Below are 16987 nucleotides of genomic sequence, written 5' to 3'. Positions count from 1 at the left end.
CTGAAATTATTATTTGCACAGGGATAAGAATTATCTAACTCTGAATTAGGGCCTGAGCATATCCCATTGTTTAATAGGTTTGACTATTGCTATTTTGGGGGTTGTGCTTTTTTCCAGGTGGTTCAGAGTTAATTTACATTTGAGGCATTGTTCCTTAATTGTGCTATTATGTGTAGTGTTTAAAGAACCACTTTACACTATACACATTAATTGAGCTTTTCTTCAACGATACTTTCAATGTCTGTACACTTTTCCCTGGCCAAAATCTTGGGAAGTGTTTATTCAGGAAGCAGACCCCAAGGCTACAGCACAACCATATGTGTCCACACCACCAACCAGCTGTTGTCACTTCCCTTCCAATTCAATTCCTAGAATGCCTGATAAGAACACAAGACCCAACGTTTCATAAAGAGCACCCCTACACAGTACACATTCTACTTTACTATTTATTGTACTTGTCTCGTGATTACACTGTGTGTTTCACCTCCATATGCTGGGTTTCATCCCACCACTCTACCTCTGCTTGTGCACCTTGGTTTGCTCTTCAAGTACAGTACCCATCCATGCACAATTATAAATGAACTTTCATCAACAGAGCTTTGATTTATCACCTGATATGCCCACAACCTCCTTCTCAAATCAATCCTTTAATCACACGATTGCACTTTGTACTGCTTAGTTATCTTAAGGATGATACAACAGCATTACCATTTGCTTACTATCAGAACAATCTAAATATTACACCATCTCCTTAGAATTGAATTGCAAACCAGTATCTGTTAAAATGCTGGCTGGTATTTCATCACTAACAAATTATTCCTCAAGAAAATGAGTCACAATATTCAAGTTTACTTTATCAACTATGCTCATCTCAACCCATTTTGAAAACAGATCAACAAATACTATGATGTACTTGTTGGAACCATCTCACAGTAAAAGCCCCAGTGCTACATCTAGTGATATTCTCTCCCATGGAATGGATACACTCTGTAAAGACAGCAACTGCAGTTTTAAAGTTTTCTGTGTTTTGTCAGCTCTCCTAAATCCACATGCTTCAATACTTCCAAATTAATATTGTGCCACAAATACACATCTTTAATTTTCTTCTGTGTCATGGATATTCCTGTAAGACCTTCATGGCTTAAAAAACAAAGATTTGTTTCTCACTCCAGCTGGTTGCACAATGTTATCTCTCAGTAGAAAGTAAGAGTATATTCAAAGTTCATCACTTACTTCCCATACCCCTTTGAACGTTTAGTAATGGCCTCCTTACTTGGCCATCCTTCTCTGATATATTCTCTGGCCACTTTCAATTCTTCATCATCTCCACAGACACTTACACATTTGTCCTTTATTATTATGGTCCCTACTTTATATCTCACTTGCATGATATCCAGCACACTGTACTCTTGCCAGTCATCATTGTTTGTTCTTGGAAATTTACACTGTGCTCAGAAATTCTGCAATATATATCTTATATATACTTGACCTCATAAATGAAGTTTTGTAATTGCATTGACAATCAAGCAAATTAGCGTATGTGTTTAACAACCCTTCAATATTTAGAAGCTTGGTGAGGGGTTTGTGATCACTTTGAAGCAAACGTTTTTTTTTTTTCCCTAAATGAATTTGCCGAAATGTTCAAGCCCCACATGCATGCCAAGTGTTCTGAAAAGCTCTCCGCAGCAGGAGAAAGTGACTTAGAAGCTCATGCAACAACAACCTTCTTTCCAGGTTGTTCCACCTGTGAATGCACCGCACCTAAGTCTTTTTTTGCGGGCACTGGTGGTTATAATGGTATTCAAACTGAAATCATAACCTTGAAAATGAGAAGCTTCATAAGAAGCATGCTTGATGATCTTGAAAATCATTTCACAGTTATTAGACTATGTAAACCTAAATTTAGAATTTGTGAGGAACTGGTTTATTGGTTGAAGGGGGTGAAACCCTATTCAAGCAGTAACAACAATCCTCGTCAGGCTGAGTTCACAAGCCAACCCCTAAATAGCCTGTGCTTAAACCTCTGGCAACTTGGAGAAGAGCAGTCAGGCTTAACTTGAATTCCATGTATAAATTATTTATGCAGCACTTCAAACACTAATAAAGTGAAAACACAACACAAAAACCCCTCACACCAAATAAGAAAAAAAAGTACATTTTAACTAATAAATCAAGACTAAAGCAACAAAAATCCAATCAGTAGAACCAGAAATATGCACTTTTAAAGTTTTCAGTGAAAATAGGGCCAAAAAGCACAAAGTGCTAACTGTGGCAATCTGGTCAGGCTAGACGGGCCATGTCACAAGTTCAGGCCAACCACAATCGAGTCTAGGTTGGCTACAAGGACCAGTTAGGTCCACTGAACAACAGAACTTTAACTCAGGGTTGTGAAGAGTTGCGGAATTCTACATTGAGAAAGTGTCACTCAGCCTATTCAATGTGAGTTCCAAGTTGGAGATGCATTGCGCAGCGTCATTTCCAAGGAGTTGCGAAGCTGCAATAAGAGGTGCCACGTCAACATCAAGGGAACTGTCAATTAGGGGCTTGCAAAATTAAATCCTGCATCAAGGATTTGTTACACACCTGCTGGTTTGAAGAAGCTGTAGGCCTTGCGATGCAATGCCCTGCGTTTTTAGTGAGGCTGCCATTGACAAGAGGCTTGTGATGCGAGGGCCTGCACTGGGGAATGCATCATGCAGTGGTGGTTTATGTGAAGCTACAGGCTGTGAATGCAATGCAAAGACCTTGTGCTAAGAAAAGGAAAATCCACGCAGCAGAGGTGATGCATCGATTCTGCTTGGGGTTGTGCCATGCAGTAGAGGAGATTAGCTGGTTCTGCTGAATTCACAGATGGGCCGACAGAGCACATTTAGGCACTCTTCCAAATGTTCAGGACTGGGATGGCACCACTTGGCAGCATTGAACTCTCAGATGGCAGAGTTCAGGTCTTGAGTTCAAGGTGGTTTGAAGCCTGTTATGTCCCTAAGGCTTCTGATCAAGAGGCCAGTCAACTAGCCATTGTAATCAAACTGGGTCCCGAGATTACAGATGCAGGTCCAGTCCTACTCACCTAGGCAAGGGAGCAGCAGGTAAGCACAGCAGAGCTTAAATCCTTCAGAACACCAGTCCAGTAGAGTGGCAGACCTTTCCGCATCACAGCAATCCTCCTTCCTGGCAGAGCTCAAAGGGCCCAACATTAATACCTGGTTCCCACTTTGAAGCGGAGGCAGTTTCTAGAGGATTTCCCCCACCCCCCAGAGTGTCAGGCATCCCCTTCCTCACTGTCCTGGCACCTACATGTCTGGGGTTACAAAAGACTAGTGACAAACCCTTTGTGAGTGTGCTCAGGCAAGACCATTGTAATGTTTAAGTGAGGTAAGTGACAGCTCTTCCACTTTGTTAGCTCAGAGTGGTCCATCCTGCCCACACCTATCATCCCTTTGTCTCACTCTCTGAGAGCAATCCACAAAGACCAACTGCCAGCTACACTTAGTCATGTGACCCAGGATCAGGCTTGCAGGCACCAAATGGTTTGGACAATAAACGTTTAAATGTGTCATTTTCAGATTTATGCTTAAAAATCCAACTCTACCATTAAAGAGGACTTTTAATTACAATATTTTAGACACCAAACATGAGCTCTCTACCTGCTCCTAATTGGAAATTATGGCTGTAATAAGGTAACTCTAACGTTATCCTTTGGGAAAAGAAGGCCTTGCAGTAGTGATGAGAATGTATTTAGGAGATTTTCATTATTTGGACATGTGAAACCTAAAAGTACGTCATACTTTTTAAATACACTGCACCCTGCCCTCTGGGTTGTTCAGGGCCTACCCTAGTAGTAACTTGTTTATATTAAAACGGAAGATTTGGACCTGTCAAAAGGTTAATTTTGCCAGGCCCAAATGTCTTGTCTGAAAGTGCTTGAACAAATGGAGAATAAAATATTATACCCCCCCCCAGAAAGATGTAGGGTCATCCTTGCTTTTGGGTGCTGGTGCATCTCTGACAGCTTTCAGACTTCTGATGTCAGACCCTTCTTTTCTAAGATTTGTGAGACCTCCTTTTAGCACATAGGCCCTCATTCCTACTTTGGCGGGCGGCGGTCGCCGCCCGCCAAGCGGGAACCGCCAGAAGACCGTACCGCGGTCAAAAGACCGCAGCGGTCATTCTGACTTTCCCGCTGGGCTGGAGGGTGACCGCCAAAAGGCCACCCGCCCGCCCAGCGGGAAAGCACCAGCAACGAGGAAGCCGGCTCCGAATGGAGCCGGCGGAGTTGCTGGTGTGCGACGGGTGCAGTTGCACCCGTCGCGATTTTCAGTGTCTGCCAAGCAGACACTGAAAATCAATGTGGGGCCCTGTTAGGGGGCCCCTGCAGTGCCCATGCCAGTGGCATGGGCACTGCAGGGTCCCCCAGGGGCCCCACGACACCCGTTCCCACCAGCCTGGTTCTGGCGGTGAAAACCGCCAGAACCAGGCTGGCGGGAAGGGGGTCGGAATCCCCATGGCGGCGCTGCTTGCAGCGCCGCCGTGGAGGATTCACAGGGGCAGCGGGAAACCGGCAGGAAAGCGCCGGCTTCCCTTTTCTGACCGCGGCTTTACCGCCGCGGTCAGAATAGCCCCAGAAGCACCGCCAGCCTGTTGGCGGTGCTTCCTCCGTCCCCTACCCTGGCGGTCTCGGACCGCCAGGGTAGGAATGACCCCCATAATGTGCTTTTTATTCTCGTTACCCACCACTAGCATGTCATCCTGAAAACAGACCACCTCTCTCATGTTTCCAAACAATTCTACTATAAGCCTTTAGAAACCAATGGCAGCAGATGTCAATTCCAAATTCAAGCAATGAAACTAAAAATGACTAAAGATGTAATAAATGGTATAGGTGCTCACCTAGCATAATGCACGCTCACTTGGTGATAGGTTGCACACAAATCCAATGTGGTTAACCATTCCATACCTTTCACTACTGCTAATATGTTGTTTATTGTGGGCATGGGAAATTGATTAAACAGAATGTAGCTATGATTAGAGGAGAAGTTCATGCAGGTGACTCAAAAAGCTTAATTATTTTAGAAGGAACCAACTTCTCAAGTTCTGCTTTGACATTATCCAGCACTATCATAAGGATGTCTCTCACTTTGTGTATTTTGGCACTGCATTTGATGTTAATTTAATGTTGTGCATGGAGCCCTTTAATTTCTGTATTCTCTCATTAAATACATTAGGAACATTTTCTAATGCTGGGCACCTATTGTCCACTTTTGGGGTCAAGTACTGTATACAGCGATCTCTGGTCCTTCACCCTAAGACTGAAAGACCCTCTTTTACCACATACAGTTTACAAATGGCTTTTCTATTCTTAAATTGGAATAATAGGGTTTGGTGTACTAACATGTCAATGCTATCTGACGTATATCATTTTGGATTACTATCCAATGCTTAGTTTGTCTCCAATTCTCCACACACAAATCTGTTCCTTCACATGTTCTGCTACAATGATATAAGGAGATCCTGAATAAGCCACTATTTGCATAGGCATTTATCCTCTTGCCATCCAGTATACTGGTTTGTTACTATGCATCTTTCTATCTTCGGCCCTAGAACCATTCATCACTTTCTGATATACATAAAATGGCCTCTGCTATACAAACTATTTTGTTGTTGCTTTCCCTTTCGCCGACAAAATCCTGCAAAATGCCCCACAACACCAGCTCCAAATATTTTGCACTGAGTGCACTGAGTGCTGGGCAGTTCATCTTTTGTACTGTGTGGGATTCTCACATAGATAGCGTCTTCCGATATTGTTTCTATACTGTTGTGTTTTTAACTTTAATTTTAGGTTTGGTAAATGTTTTTTGTTTCAGAACTTTTGTTCACTGTTTCACCTTCAATTGTGTTCTCCTTAGATAAAGCAGCTTTGACACATGGGGGGGTTATTACAACTTTGGAGGAGGTGTTAATCCGTCCCAAAAGTGACGGTAAAGTGACGGATATACCACCAGCCGTATTACGAGTCCATTATATACTATAGAACTCGTAATACGGCTGGTGGTATATCCGTCACTTTACCGTCACTTTTGGGACGGATTAACACCTCCTCCAAAGTTGTAATAACCCCCATGGTCTTCACATTTCCGTGTTCTTTCCCAGTGCAATCAATTCCATTAGTTGGGAGTTCCTATCCCCTCATCCCTGACCTGGATCCCTGGGTTGCTGGTATGCATCTTAATCTGGTCTTCTATAATTGTTTGTGAAAGAAACCACATTTTCTAGTAATCGCCATTTTTAGGAACAGAACCCCAATAATCTAGACTTTTATTCTGTTTCATTCTTTTCCTCTTCATAGTGAAAGAGTTTAAATCTGTCAGTGATCATACATACTGTGTGGTGGTGATGATGGGGGGCTAAGTCAGCTATACACATCACCCTCTACTTCCCCTCTTTTCTTTGCATATATTCAAAACCCTGTAATTCTTCAGGCTCAAGGGAATATGAAATGATTTGCTTTTTCTTTCCGAGAGAAAAAGGCTATTGATCTACTGTTGACAAATAATTGAAATAGTGCTCTTCCACTCTGGGAAATTAAGAACTGGCTCATCCAGGGCTGACAGAAAGGCTAATTGTGGAGTCAAGGTATATAATTGTGCAGTAACCATATTCTTGTGTACTGGTGAAAGAACAGAAAAGGTTGTGCTGGTTTATAACATTAAGAGGTAACAACAGTTGCCAGCAGCACTCCTTGCTGTAATTCAGTACACATTTCTCTTGTTAATGATACTTGTGTCTTTGACATTCTTACTCTATTTATTAAAACAATGGTGAATTAATTGTTCCTATTCTCCTAATTGTGTGGTTTTACACATCACATGTCATATGTCGTGATCCCGGTTGAATGAACAACTAGCCACTAGAACTTAGCGAACAACATTAACTTCCCCGAATGGCAGCTGGAATTCATGCTCAAGTTAGTAAAGTGGCGTCTCACCTCATGCCTCGTGTTACTACAATTCTCATGCTTACACTACTAGCATACATGGCTGCTGGAACAGACGTTGCAGTGCTCATAATGGCAATAGACCTTGCGTCAGATGGACTGAAGTGAGGATCTTGTGCTGCATTACTTGCGCTTGTTACCTGTTGCTGCAGTAAATTCCTCCAGCATTTTCTTAGATTTTTTTTTGTCTCGTTTGGAACTTAAACTTCCTCTTTATCCTATTATTGTGGGCTCTAGCCCAGGCGTAATAATCGATCACCATTCTTTTAATAGCTGCACGAGCAGAGCGTAACAAAACTTGAGGGAGCCCCCATCCAAGGTAAATAGAGGGACCCCCCTCCCCCCCACCGAGCTCACTCAGGAGGCATCAGGCCAGAGTACTGAGCTGAAGGGGCCCTCTGGAGCTTAGGGGCTCCACCCCACACCACGCGGGCTGAGGGGGTGCCTTTGTTACGCACTGGATTTGCTTTGGGATGACAAGTGGCCCATGGCCAAATTGTAGTCTGTACCCACTACTATGGCCACAACCTTGAAAAGCAGAAGTGTTTATTCAGGAATCACAACTCCCAGGGCTGGCACTAGGCATGAGGAGTGTGGGCAGCTGCACGGGGCCCCATGCCTACTCATAACTAAGGGGCCTCGCGCCACAGTTTAGAAAACATCAGTGTTACAGGCTCCGGAAGAAGTAGTGGTTCAGTGCTGCCAGGCCCAAGGAAGAGGGGGCCTCCTTCCCTGGGTCTCAAAGCCATTGGCTGAAAGGGCATCAGAAATCTAAATACTGCATTTGCATGATAACAGCGATTAGATGGGCCCTTAGGTGTGAAGTGAGCCTTGCCCTTCTGTGAATGAAAAGCAGGAGGTCTTCAGGGATTACATCAAAATAAATAAAAATGTCGTATTACCTAGGATCGGGGAAACGGAGTCAGGCATTATCAAATAAAAAATACAAAAAAACACACACACACTTCTTTAACACACACAAGCATTTTACTTTGGGACATGGGATTATATCACTGCACTGAGAGTCATTTAGTCAAAGTAAAAGTTTTTAAATATGACTTGAAAAACATTTCTGGCCCTGCCCTGGTCATAATGGTATTAGTGAACTAAGAGCATGGCCACTGGAATTATGTGGCAGGAAAGTGCCAAATGAGGTGACTGGGTTTACTAATTCATGCAGCAAAAAAGGAAGATAATCTGGCATAGTGTGGCACATTTAGTGATAGTATTGCTTCATTGTTTTGTCATTTACTCAAATACAGCGATTAGCAATATAAAGGTGACTAGTTAACTTTTGCAAAGGACTTCCCACTGTACAGCGACACGTGTTTTTTTAGTAACGTTTGATATGTTTGAGCTAGAAACATTTTTTTTTTTTTTTAAGTTACAGATTATGAAGCTGATGGCCTATGTGGCAAATGCGACAAATCCATAATTATGTGGAAAACCCAGCAACCATGAAAACTAATAGTTCCAGTGGCACTGACTAAGAGGCATGTCATGGTTCACGTGTACCCTGTATGTCAGCTACATTCTTATTTAAAAGGTGGCAAAATTAAACAGTCTACCGCATCAAACAAAGGAAGTGTTTGTTCAGCACACACCCTGACTGCACATGTTTGAATATGTTCTGATGTGTGATAATGAACAAAATAGAGCTTGGTGAAATAAAGCATTTGCCTAGGATCACAGAGTTTGGTCAAGTTGGAAAGCCAGGATTGATCTTAGATTTTCCAGTTTCTCACAGTGTAAGTCAGCCACTACAAGGGTATCTCTTTATGGCATGTCACTAAATTCTTCACCTTTAATTCTTGGAGGATGAGACTAGAGTCTGGGTGACAGGCAGGGTACACATTGTATTTTCAGCAGTTTTACATAGCATGAATATAGGCCATGGACATGCCTCACAACAGACACAGACTACAGTAATATTTTCCCCAGCACAGAGATTTGCCTGGATTCACAGGATACTGAGCAGAGTCAGGTATTGAAGCCTTCCCACATTGATGCATAGTGGACAGCCGTAGGCACTAGGCCACATTGCATCCTGTGAAAGCTTTGGGCTCCGGTTACAATGCTCTTTGAACTGAGCAGAGCCAGGCCTCTGACTCGAGTTTTCAGTGGTTTGCCACCTATAGTAGCACACAAAAGAGAGTAATTTTATGAGGGGCAGAATCCATGCAAAAAATTTAGAAAATATTTTGAGAATGTGAGGATGGAAGGGACGAGATGACTGCAAAGGAAGAGAACAGATGAAAAAAGGTAAGAGGCTAGGGGCAGAAGAGTGGTAACAATCAGCAAATGAAGAGAAGATGTGGATGTAAGAGGGGAAGAACCAACAAAAAGAGGCTATGGAAAAGGGAGAGATAGTTGTAAAGATAGTAGAAACAGCAGAGTAGAACCAGCAAAAACGTTGAGGCAAGACAAGATGAGAGGTTGGGTGGAAAGATGAGGGGAAAGGAGTAGAGCATTAAGGGAAAAGATAGAAGCAAGAGTGACAGAATCTGAGAGAGTATGCAACATGCTTATTGAGAGATGTGAACAAGCGATCATGCAGGGGTGAAGTGGATATAAGAGGGGGCTGAAGCAGCAGGAGTAGTAAATAGGCTGGGCAAGAGATGAGGTGAAAAGTAGAGCATGGAGGGGTGAGCTGGATGTAAGTGGGCAGAATCAACAAAAAAAGTAAGAGGCTGGAGAAGATGTAAAAAAAACTCTCTTTGTTTTCCTGAAGGTAATGTAAAAAAAAAGTCTTAGTTTTGAGATGCATGTGTTATCCTACACAAAGGGTTGTGATCTTAAACCATTCACAATGTGTCTGCTAAATTTCAGCCTGCTCTCTGTCTACTCTACTACTCCTCTTGAACGTCTATTAAATCTCTGTCCCAGTGTGACCCTTTACTCTGCATGTCATGACTGGAGATCTAGAGATCATAACTCCTGCATAACCCCCCTTTGCATTATCATGCTTGCCTTGTCATACGCTCCTACCATTGTAATAATGAAAGGTGCTGTGGTTGTGTCTCTGCTCAAAAATTATTCAGATGGCTCAAAGCTTCTCTCCGTTGCCAGACATTTCTTTGCTACCTTTTTTCTCAAATGTCCCACAATCATTTTTTGTAAAAGAAAAAAAAGCTGAAGTATACTGTGAGACCTTTTCTGTAGGTCAGGGGTGATAGGTGATTAATTGACAGCATCTGTGGTGGTACCATTGTTTACAATTGCTGTTTCAGAACTTAGGACTACTTCATGTTTATGAGTTATTTCTTTTGGAAACGTCTCTCCACAAAAGTGGCAATAGCGAGCAGTCAAATCTTACTCCAGGAAGTGATAAAGGTACTGGAACTCAAATATGTATGTAATGTTTATAATAATAGATCAGCACCTTATTCAGCCAGCTTAGCTACGTCTTTTAAAAGGGACTGATTTAGAGCAAGTGGTAATGGAATGAAACAACAAAAATGTGTTCTGTGACTAATAGTCCTCCAGTACCAAGCAAACATCTTACCATATCTCTCTGTGTGAAAAGTGTCCTGCAAAGTGATAATGGACAGCCGTCACCCTGCAAGACTAAAGTGCTGCAAGGCCCAAAAAAGGGGCTAGATTCAAGTATGAAAGATAGAGAATCCACAGTTGACTCTGATCAGGCCACTTGGTGAGAAGATTTTTTTATTACAGTGGATAAAATCCTTGCTTGAGCTGGCTTGGCTGCTGGTGCACAACCCAAAAGGCTGCTGTGCACAGAGTCAGTCTGTGGGCAGGTGTGGGCCAGCCGTTGGTGCTTCTGCCTGCCAATATATTTGCACACCACCTGTGTATGACATTTGTGTCATCTACTCTTATATTCTGTTTGCTGCAGTTTATGCAGGTCACTTACCACATCTAGCTGTTTGTGTTGATCCCTAATGCTTGCTGCAACCCAAATGCTATATCTTGAACTCCACTAGCACAAAGGGGCGCCCAGAGTCACTTGAAGTCCTGCTCTATAGTTCTAGGACAATCTGAGTTGGAATTTTAATTGTGCCCTTATCTGGAAACAATTAGTGAACATTGTGGCAAGTATATCAGTTTTGTAGAGACCTAGGCCTATCTTTTTAGCCCGTTTGATTAATGTTATGTATTTTCATGTGATACAGCTTTAAAAAATATATACATTTTTTATTATGATTATTATTTATATTTTTAGCCATTTTAATGATATCCACACTAGGTAGGTAGGTTCTTGCAAAGCTGCTTCAATAATTCCAGAATATTAATGTTCAATTGATGTCACTTCTGTGATGTCACTTCCTGTGATTGCATATCTTACAGGGATCATGCATGATGCTATTCTGCCATGGGCCCACTAAACCCTAGGACTGGTCTTGACAACCCCAGCCTACAACACAAGGGTCTGCTTCCAAACCACCACCTGAGACACACATCACTGGCCTCTTTGTGACTTACTGTTTTGTGTGCTTTATTGCACCTACTCCTGACACTGTTTGTGTATGCTAGCAGCCGCTCATAAGTTCCAAATTACCAGGGCCACCAGCTATCAGGAATTTTTACACCTTGCTGTTTGGAAATTGGTATTTTCCATCTGAAACTGCTAAAGACACGCAATGCTTCACAATTTGAAATGCATGGAATAATTCATTTTGTACTGAAGTACGCAAAATTGCCATTTTAGACAATATACACAAAAGAGATGTGTTGGTACAGTTTTGTTTTCTTTGAGCCTGTTCCTCATTATTGTTTTAGTTTTTCAGTTCTTTTATTTAAGGTTCTCTGGTGTGGTTCTAACATTTGTTTCAAACGTCACCTGCCTTTGTACAGTGCCATGTCACCTCCTTTCTCGACTGCGAGGCTCCAGCCCGCCCATCCACAATGCCCGACCTACTCTTTATAACCGCAGACCACTGGCAGTGATGCTCTCCTTGCTCCTAGTGAACTTCTTCCCCACAAACGGGACTTTTGGCTCAAGTTTTGAGAATGTAAAACTTCAGCAGGATTAATTGGGGCCTCTATCCGACAGCCGCTTCATTGTGGTTGGCCTGAACCTTTGGATTCAACCTTTATGGTTGTAAGCATTATATTGCATTTTAATCTTTAAAAATTCATATCTTGACTTGTCTTATTTGATTTGTGTCCTATGGTCTTGTTTCATTCATACAATTAAGCTCTATTTTTCTAACTTTGTGTCTTTTTCTGTGGTGTTTTCACTGTCATACTGTTTTAAGTCTTCCACAACTTCTTTACACATTGCCTCTTAAGTTAAGCCTGAATGCTCTGTGTCAAGCTTACCAGAGGGTGAGCACAAGTTAATTCATGGTGTTTATCTGATTTACCCTGACTAGGATTGTGGTTCCTTCTTGGATAGGGTGCATACCTCTGCCAACCAGAAACACAATTTCTAAATGAAATACTAAAACCTCAGTATTACTGAAAGAATATCTACTTATGCAGTAACTCAGCAAATATCATTTGGTGTCAGAAACTTCTACGAAACACTCACAGTGACCATATTATGAGTGATGTAATATGTGAGGTCATAAACAGTGCATGGCAGGGGTGTATGTTATAGTTATTTGGGTCTGAGTTTCTCTGGTTTCGTGTGTGTATCAGAGCTTAATGATTAGCGTCTGTGTAACCTTTGTTTTTTTCAGGGAATATCTCAGCTTTTTTTTTTTTATTCTACTTCCTAACTATAATGTCATTGTAACCTTTGTTTTTTTCACAGATTTTCTCTGTTTTTAAAGCTATTTCCTAACTATAACATCACTGTAACCGTTGTGTTTTTAAGTGAATTTCACCATTTTTGTATATAAATTGTACTAAAATTTGACCCACAGGTTCAATTTACTAATATAACTTTTCACACTTTTATAAATACATTTTATTCACACATTCATTCTTATATATTCTAAAACTAAAAATTTAAAAAATAAGGTAATGCTCATTTTCTTTTGTTTATTTGATCATTTAGGGATCCGTTCCCAACCAAAAAAATGCATTCACTACTAAAACAACAAAACTTTTAATTCAAACATATGCTATTGCAAGTTCTATACGTTTATTGCTGCCTGTGTGGGGTGGCTATATGAGAGACTGTGTGGGTGTGTGAGTGGCTTTATAGGTGTGAGAGTGAAGTGGGAGTGGCTGTGTGAGTAGGTGTCTGACTGGAACTGTGATTGGTTTTGTGGGTCTGTTAGTGGGTGTGTTAGTTGGTATGTAAATGGCTGTATGGGTGTGTGAGTGGGTGTATGAGTGGCTGTGTGTATGAGTGTGGGTGCATGAGTGGGAGTGGTTTTGTGGTTCTGTCAGTGGGTTTGTAAGTGGCTGTATGGGTGTGTGAGTGGTTTGTGTGAAAGAGGGTGTGTGTGAGTGAGTTGTGTGAAAGAGGGTGTATGTGAGTGGCTGTGTGGGTCTGTGAGGGGTCTGTGAGGGGTTTTCTGGGTTTGTGAATTGGTGTCTGAGTGGTTGTGTGGGTGTGTGAGTTTAGTGGTTTGTTTTGAGGGTCTGTGAGTGGCTGTATGGGTGGGTGAGTGGTTGTGTGGGTGTGTAAGTGGGTGTGTGAGTGCATGTGTGAGTAGCTGCATGGGTGTGTGGGTTTGTGTGTATAAATGTTTGAAGGGGTTTGTGAGTGATTGTGTGGGTGTGTAAAAGGGTGTGTGAGTGAGTATGTGGATCTGTGATTGGGTGTGCTTTTTTCATTGGGGTCTGGATCTGCAGAGCACACAGTGGGTCATGCTGAGGGCTACAGTGGATCTCCAGATCTTTGTGCAGTAACAACACTTTTTTAGACAAAGTCTTGCCCATGAGGGTCCCTCACAACACCTCCATCAGTCCCATAGGATCAAGGTACTTGTACCCAGTCCTCTTCTATCACTTTTGTGTTATTTTTCCCCCTCAGAACCAGATCCTGATGCACAAAAAGGCGGCTGCAACTTTCCTCTCAGGCTTCAGACAGCTAATCGCGGCATTGCTGTTGGTGCATGGATCCACCATGTTGGAGCCACATCTCTAGATATACATAAATCTTTTTACTCTAATAACTCCATAATGACTGAACAGATTTACACCAAGTTACAAAAAGCACTCTTTCTAGACCAAGATCTGACTTTTTGCCAAATTTGGTGTAATGCGATTAAGCAGTTCAGGCTGTAGTCTTGTCTGAAATCCATATGGGAATTTGCATGAGGAAAACGTGTTTTGCCTCCCCTTTTTTTCTTGGCCCCTGCTTGACGGATCACCCCAGACCACCCCAAAATCTTCCAGACAGCACTTGAAGTTACTAGTTTTGGAAATTTCATGAGGATTCTTAAAACAGTGTTAAGGTTACTATCAAAACAAAAAAAGTTCTTCCTATGAAAACCAGGTCCTAACTATAACTACCTACTCTCGACTGCCAGTAGGTAATATATATGACTTTAGACCCAAATCCAGATATATCTCTTAGACTCCTCACAACAATATCAATAGATTTTCCACTGCCATGATTAAAGAACTAAGAGTTATACAACAGAGCACTGTAGACAGAAACCTTTTACCAATCTAAAACTAAAATGTATACTTGTATAATACCACTATTCAGAAATTAAAGAGCGCTGATAATGTGGTGGTGGGAAACTCAGACAAAGGTGGTAATGTAGTCTTGTGGAAACTGGATGATTATATGCAGGAGGCATACAAACATTTTAATGATAAGGAATGTTATAGTAAGATCATTATGGCAGAATATGTGCATGTAAAAGAGAGGTTTACTGGTGAAGTAAAAAAATGGAGAGACAAAGGTCTACTAAGTTGGTATGAGTATGGGTTTCATAAAAACCCCCAAACTTCACATATTCTTCCTCATACCTATGGTACATAAAATAAAAGCGATTCCTCCAGGGTATCCCAATATAGCAGCACAGGACAGCCTAATCGAGAATGTTTGTAAATATATTGATTTTGTTCTGATTCTTTTGGTAGCCACCCTACCATCATATATCAAGGATACTGCAGATTGTCTGTGCATAACCTTTGATATCACATGGGAGGAGGGCATGCTACTTATGGATACAACAGCACTCTATACTAGTATAAGACACACTGATGGGCTGGCAGCTATCAAACATTTTCTGAAGATGAGGCCAGTTAAATACTTGGAATACAACAAAATGCTGCTGGAAATGGTAGAATGGTGCTTATTTAAGAATTCTTTTGTGTACAGTGGAGAAGTTTTTCAACGACCTAGGGGAACAGCGATGGGCACCTGCTTTGTGCCAGCTTTGCAAATTTACATACGGGTTGTGGAAGGCTCAGGTGATTGGAGGAAGGATGAGGGAGAAATGGTCAGAATGTATTATTTTGTGGGTGAGATTCATAGATGACCTGTTCTTGTTTGGGAAAGGGTCTCATATGTTAGCCAGAAGAGAGTTTGTAGAAGAACTCAACCAAAATGAGTTGAATTTAACATTCACCACTAAAACTAGTAACAGTGAGATAGAATTTCTTTGCGTTGTAGAGAAGGTAGATGAATACAAGTTTGGTATTACACTTTACCGCAAGCCCCTGGCTGGGAACAACATAATACATGTCCGTAGTGCTCATCCCACCCCACTGATTAAGAGTATCAACTTTGGGGATATCTCCAGAGTCAGGAGAGTTTGCAGCTCCGATTGGAAATATTGGGAGGTTGAAAAAGAGATGAAAGTAAAGTTAACAGTGAGGTGCTACACAGGGGACAATGTAGAAGCAGCATCCAGGAAAACCTGGCAACCTAAAAGAGAGAGGATGCGATATACTGCCAAACAGAACAATTTAAGTGAAAACACACATAGATGTATAACTAGATACACCATTAAGTACGGGCAGCATTGAATAGACACTGGTACTTAATAAGATAGAAGAATCCAGTAATTGGGCAGTTGGCACCTAAATGCCCTCTAAATGCCCTCTAATGTGCTTTTAAAGACCAGTATCTATGAGAGATCAACTGGTAAGAATTAACATCTGTATATCAACTAAAACAAAAACACTTGATTGATTCAAACAGAAGGTTCCACTAAATGTATGAAGTGCAGAGCCTGCCAACAAGGGAAAACATCACCAACATTGTGACTCTTTTTGACAACAATATAAAAGTGTAAGAGAGACAGACATGTAAAAGTGAATACAGTGTGTATATCTTGAGATGTCCTTGCCCCAAAACCTATGTTATGTAGGCAGCACTACACTACCTACACATAAACAGATTTTACAGCACTTGAGGATTATAAAGACAACAGCTGTACCTATCCTGTAGCCAGACACTTAGGGAAAGAGATGGTACACTGATAAAGTATAACTGGATAGCACAAGTCCCAGAAAACATAAGAGAAGGGTATAGGGAAAAGGAACTTAGGAGACTGGGAACAAGATATATCCTGGAAATGAACAGTAAAGAAGGTTTTGGTTTAAATATGGCTAAGGAACTGTGCACTGCGTAATTGTCGCGACTGTTCAAACTGAGCATCTGATGCTTTTTAATGTATTTTAACACAACAATTTTTTGTCTGTACAATAATTTCAGTTTGATATCTATACACAGCCAATTTATAAATACATATAGGATTTTTAACAGAATCGGGATATAACATATATGTTCTGCACAAATATGCATACGGATGCTTATAATTGTACACATTTTCAATTCATAGTATTTTGTTTGGTCCCTTTTTTACCTTGGCTCACTGGGGCACAATGATGCAGTGTAATTCTACGATGGTGTTAGACTTGGCATCCTTGGCGCGGTCTCCCCTAACTTGTTGCCTCTGTTCCCCAGGTTGTTGATGTGTGCTGGACTCTGTTTTTGCTGTTTTTGTTACTCTGGGCACTTTCCCACTGCTACCCAGTGCTAAAGTGCAAGTGCTCATATGTACAATGTATTCTTAATTGGCTTTCCATGATTGGCATATTTGATTTACTGGTAAGTCCCTAGTACAGTGCACTAGAGGTGCCCAGGGCCTGTAAATCAAATGCTACTAGTGG

General features: G+C 41.6%; 1 protein-coding gene across 5 annotated transcripts in view; it reads left to right on the top strand.

The window, feature by feature from the left end:
• Positions 1-16987, top strand: part of PPFIA4 (PTPRF interacting protein alpha 4) — a 3105259-nt gene that overhangs the window by 1092372 nt on the left and 1995900 nt on the right. The window lies entirely within an intron of this gene.

Source organism: Pleurodeles waltl, chromosome 6 (genome assembly GCF_031143425.1).
Source record: "Pleurodeles waltl isolate 20211129_DDA chromosome 6, aPleWal1.hap1.20221129, whole genome shotgun sequence".
Classification (NCBI taxonomy): Eukaryota; Metazoa; Chordata; class Amphibia; order Caudata; family Salamandridae; genus Pleurodeles; species Pleurodeles waltl.
The sequence above is the reverse complement of the archived record's forward strand: the minus strand, read 5'-3'. Positions and strand labels throughout refer to the sequence as shown.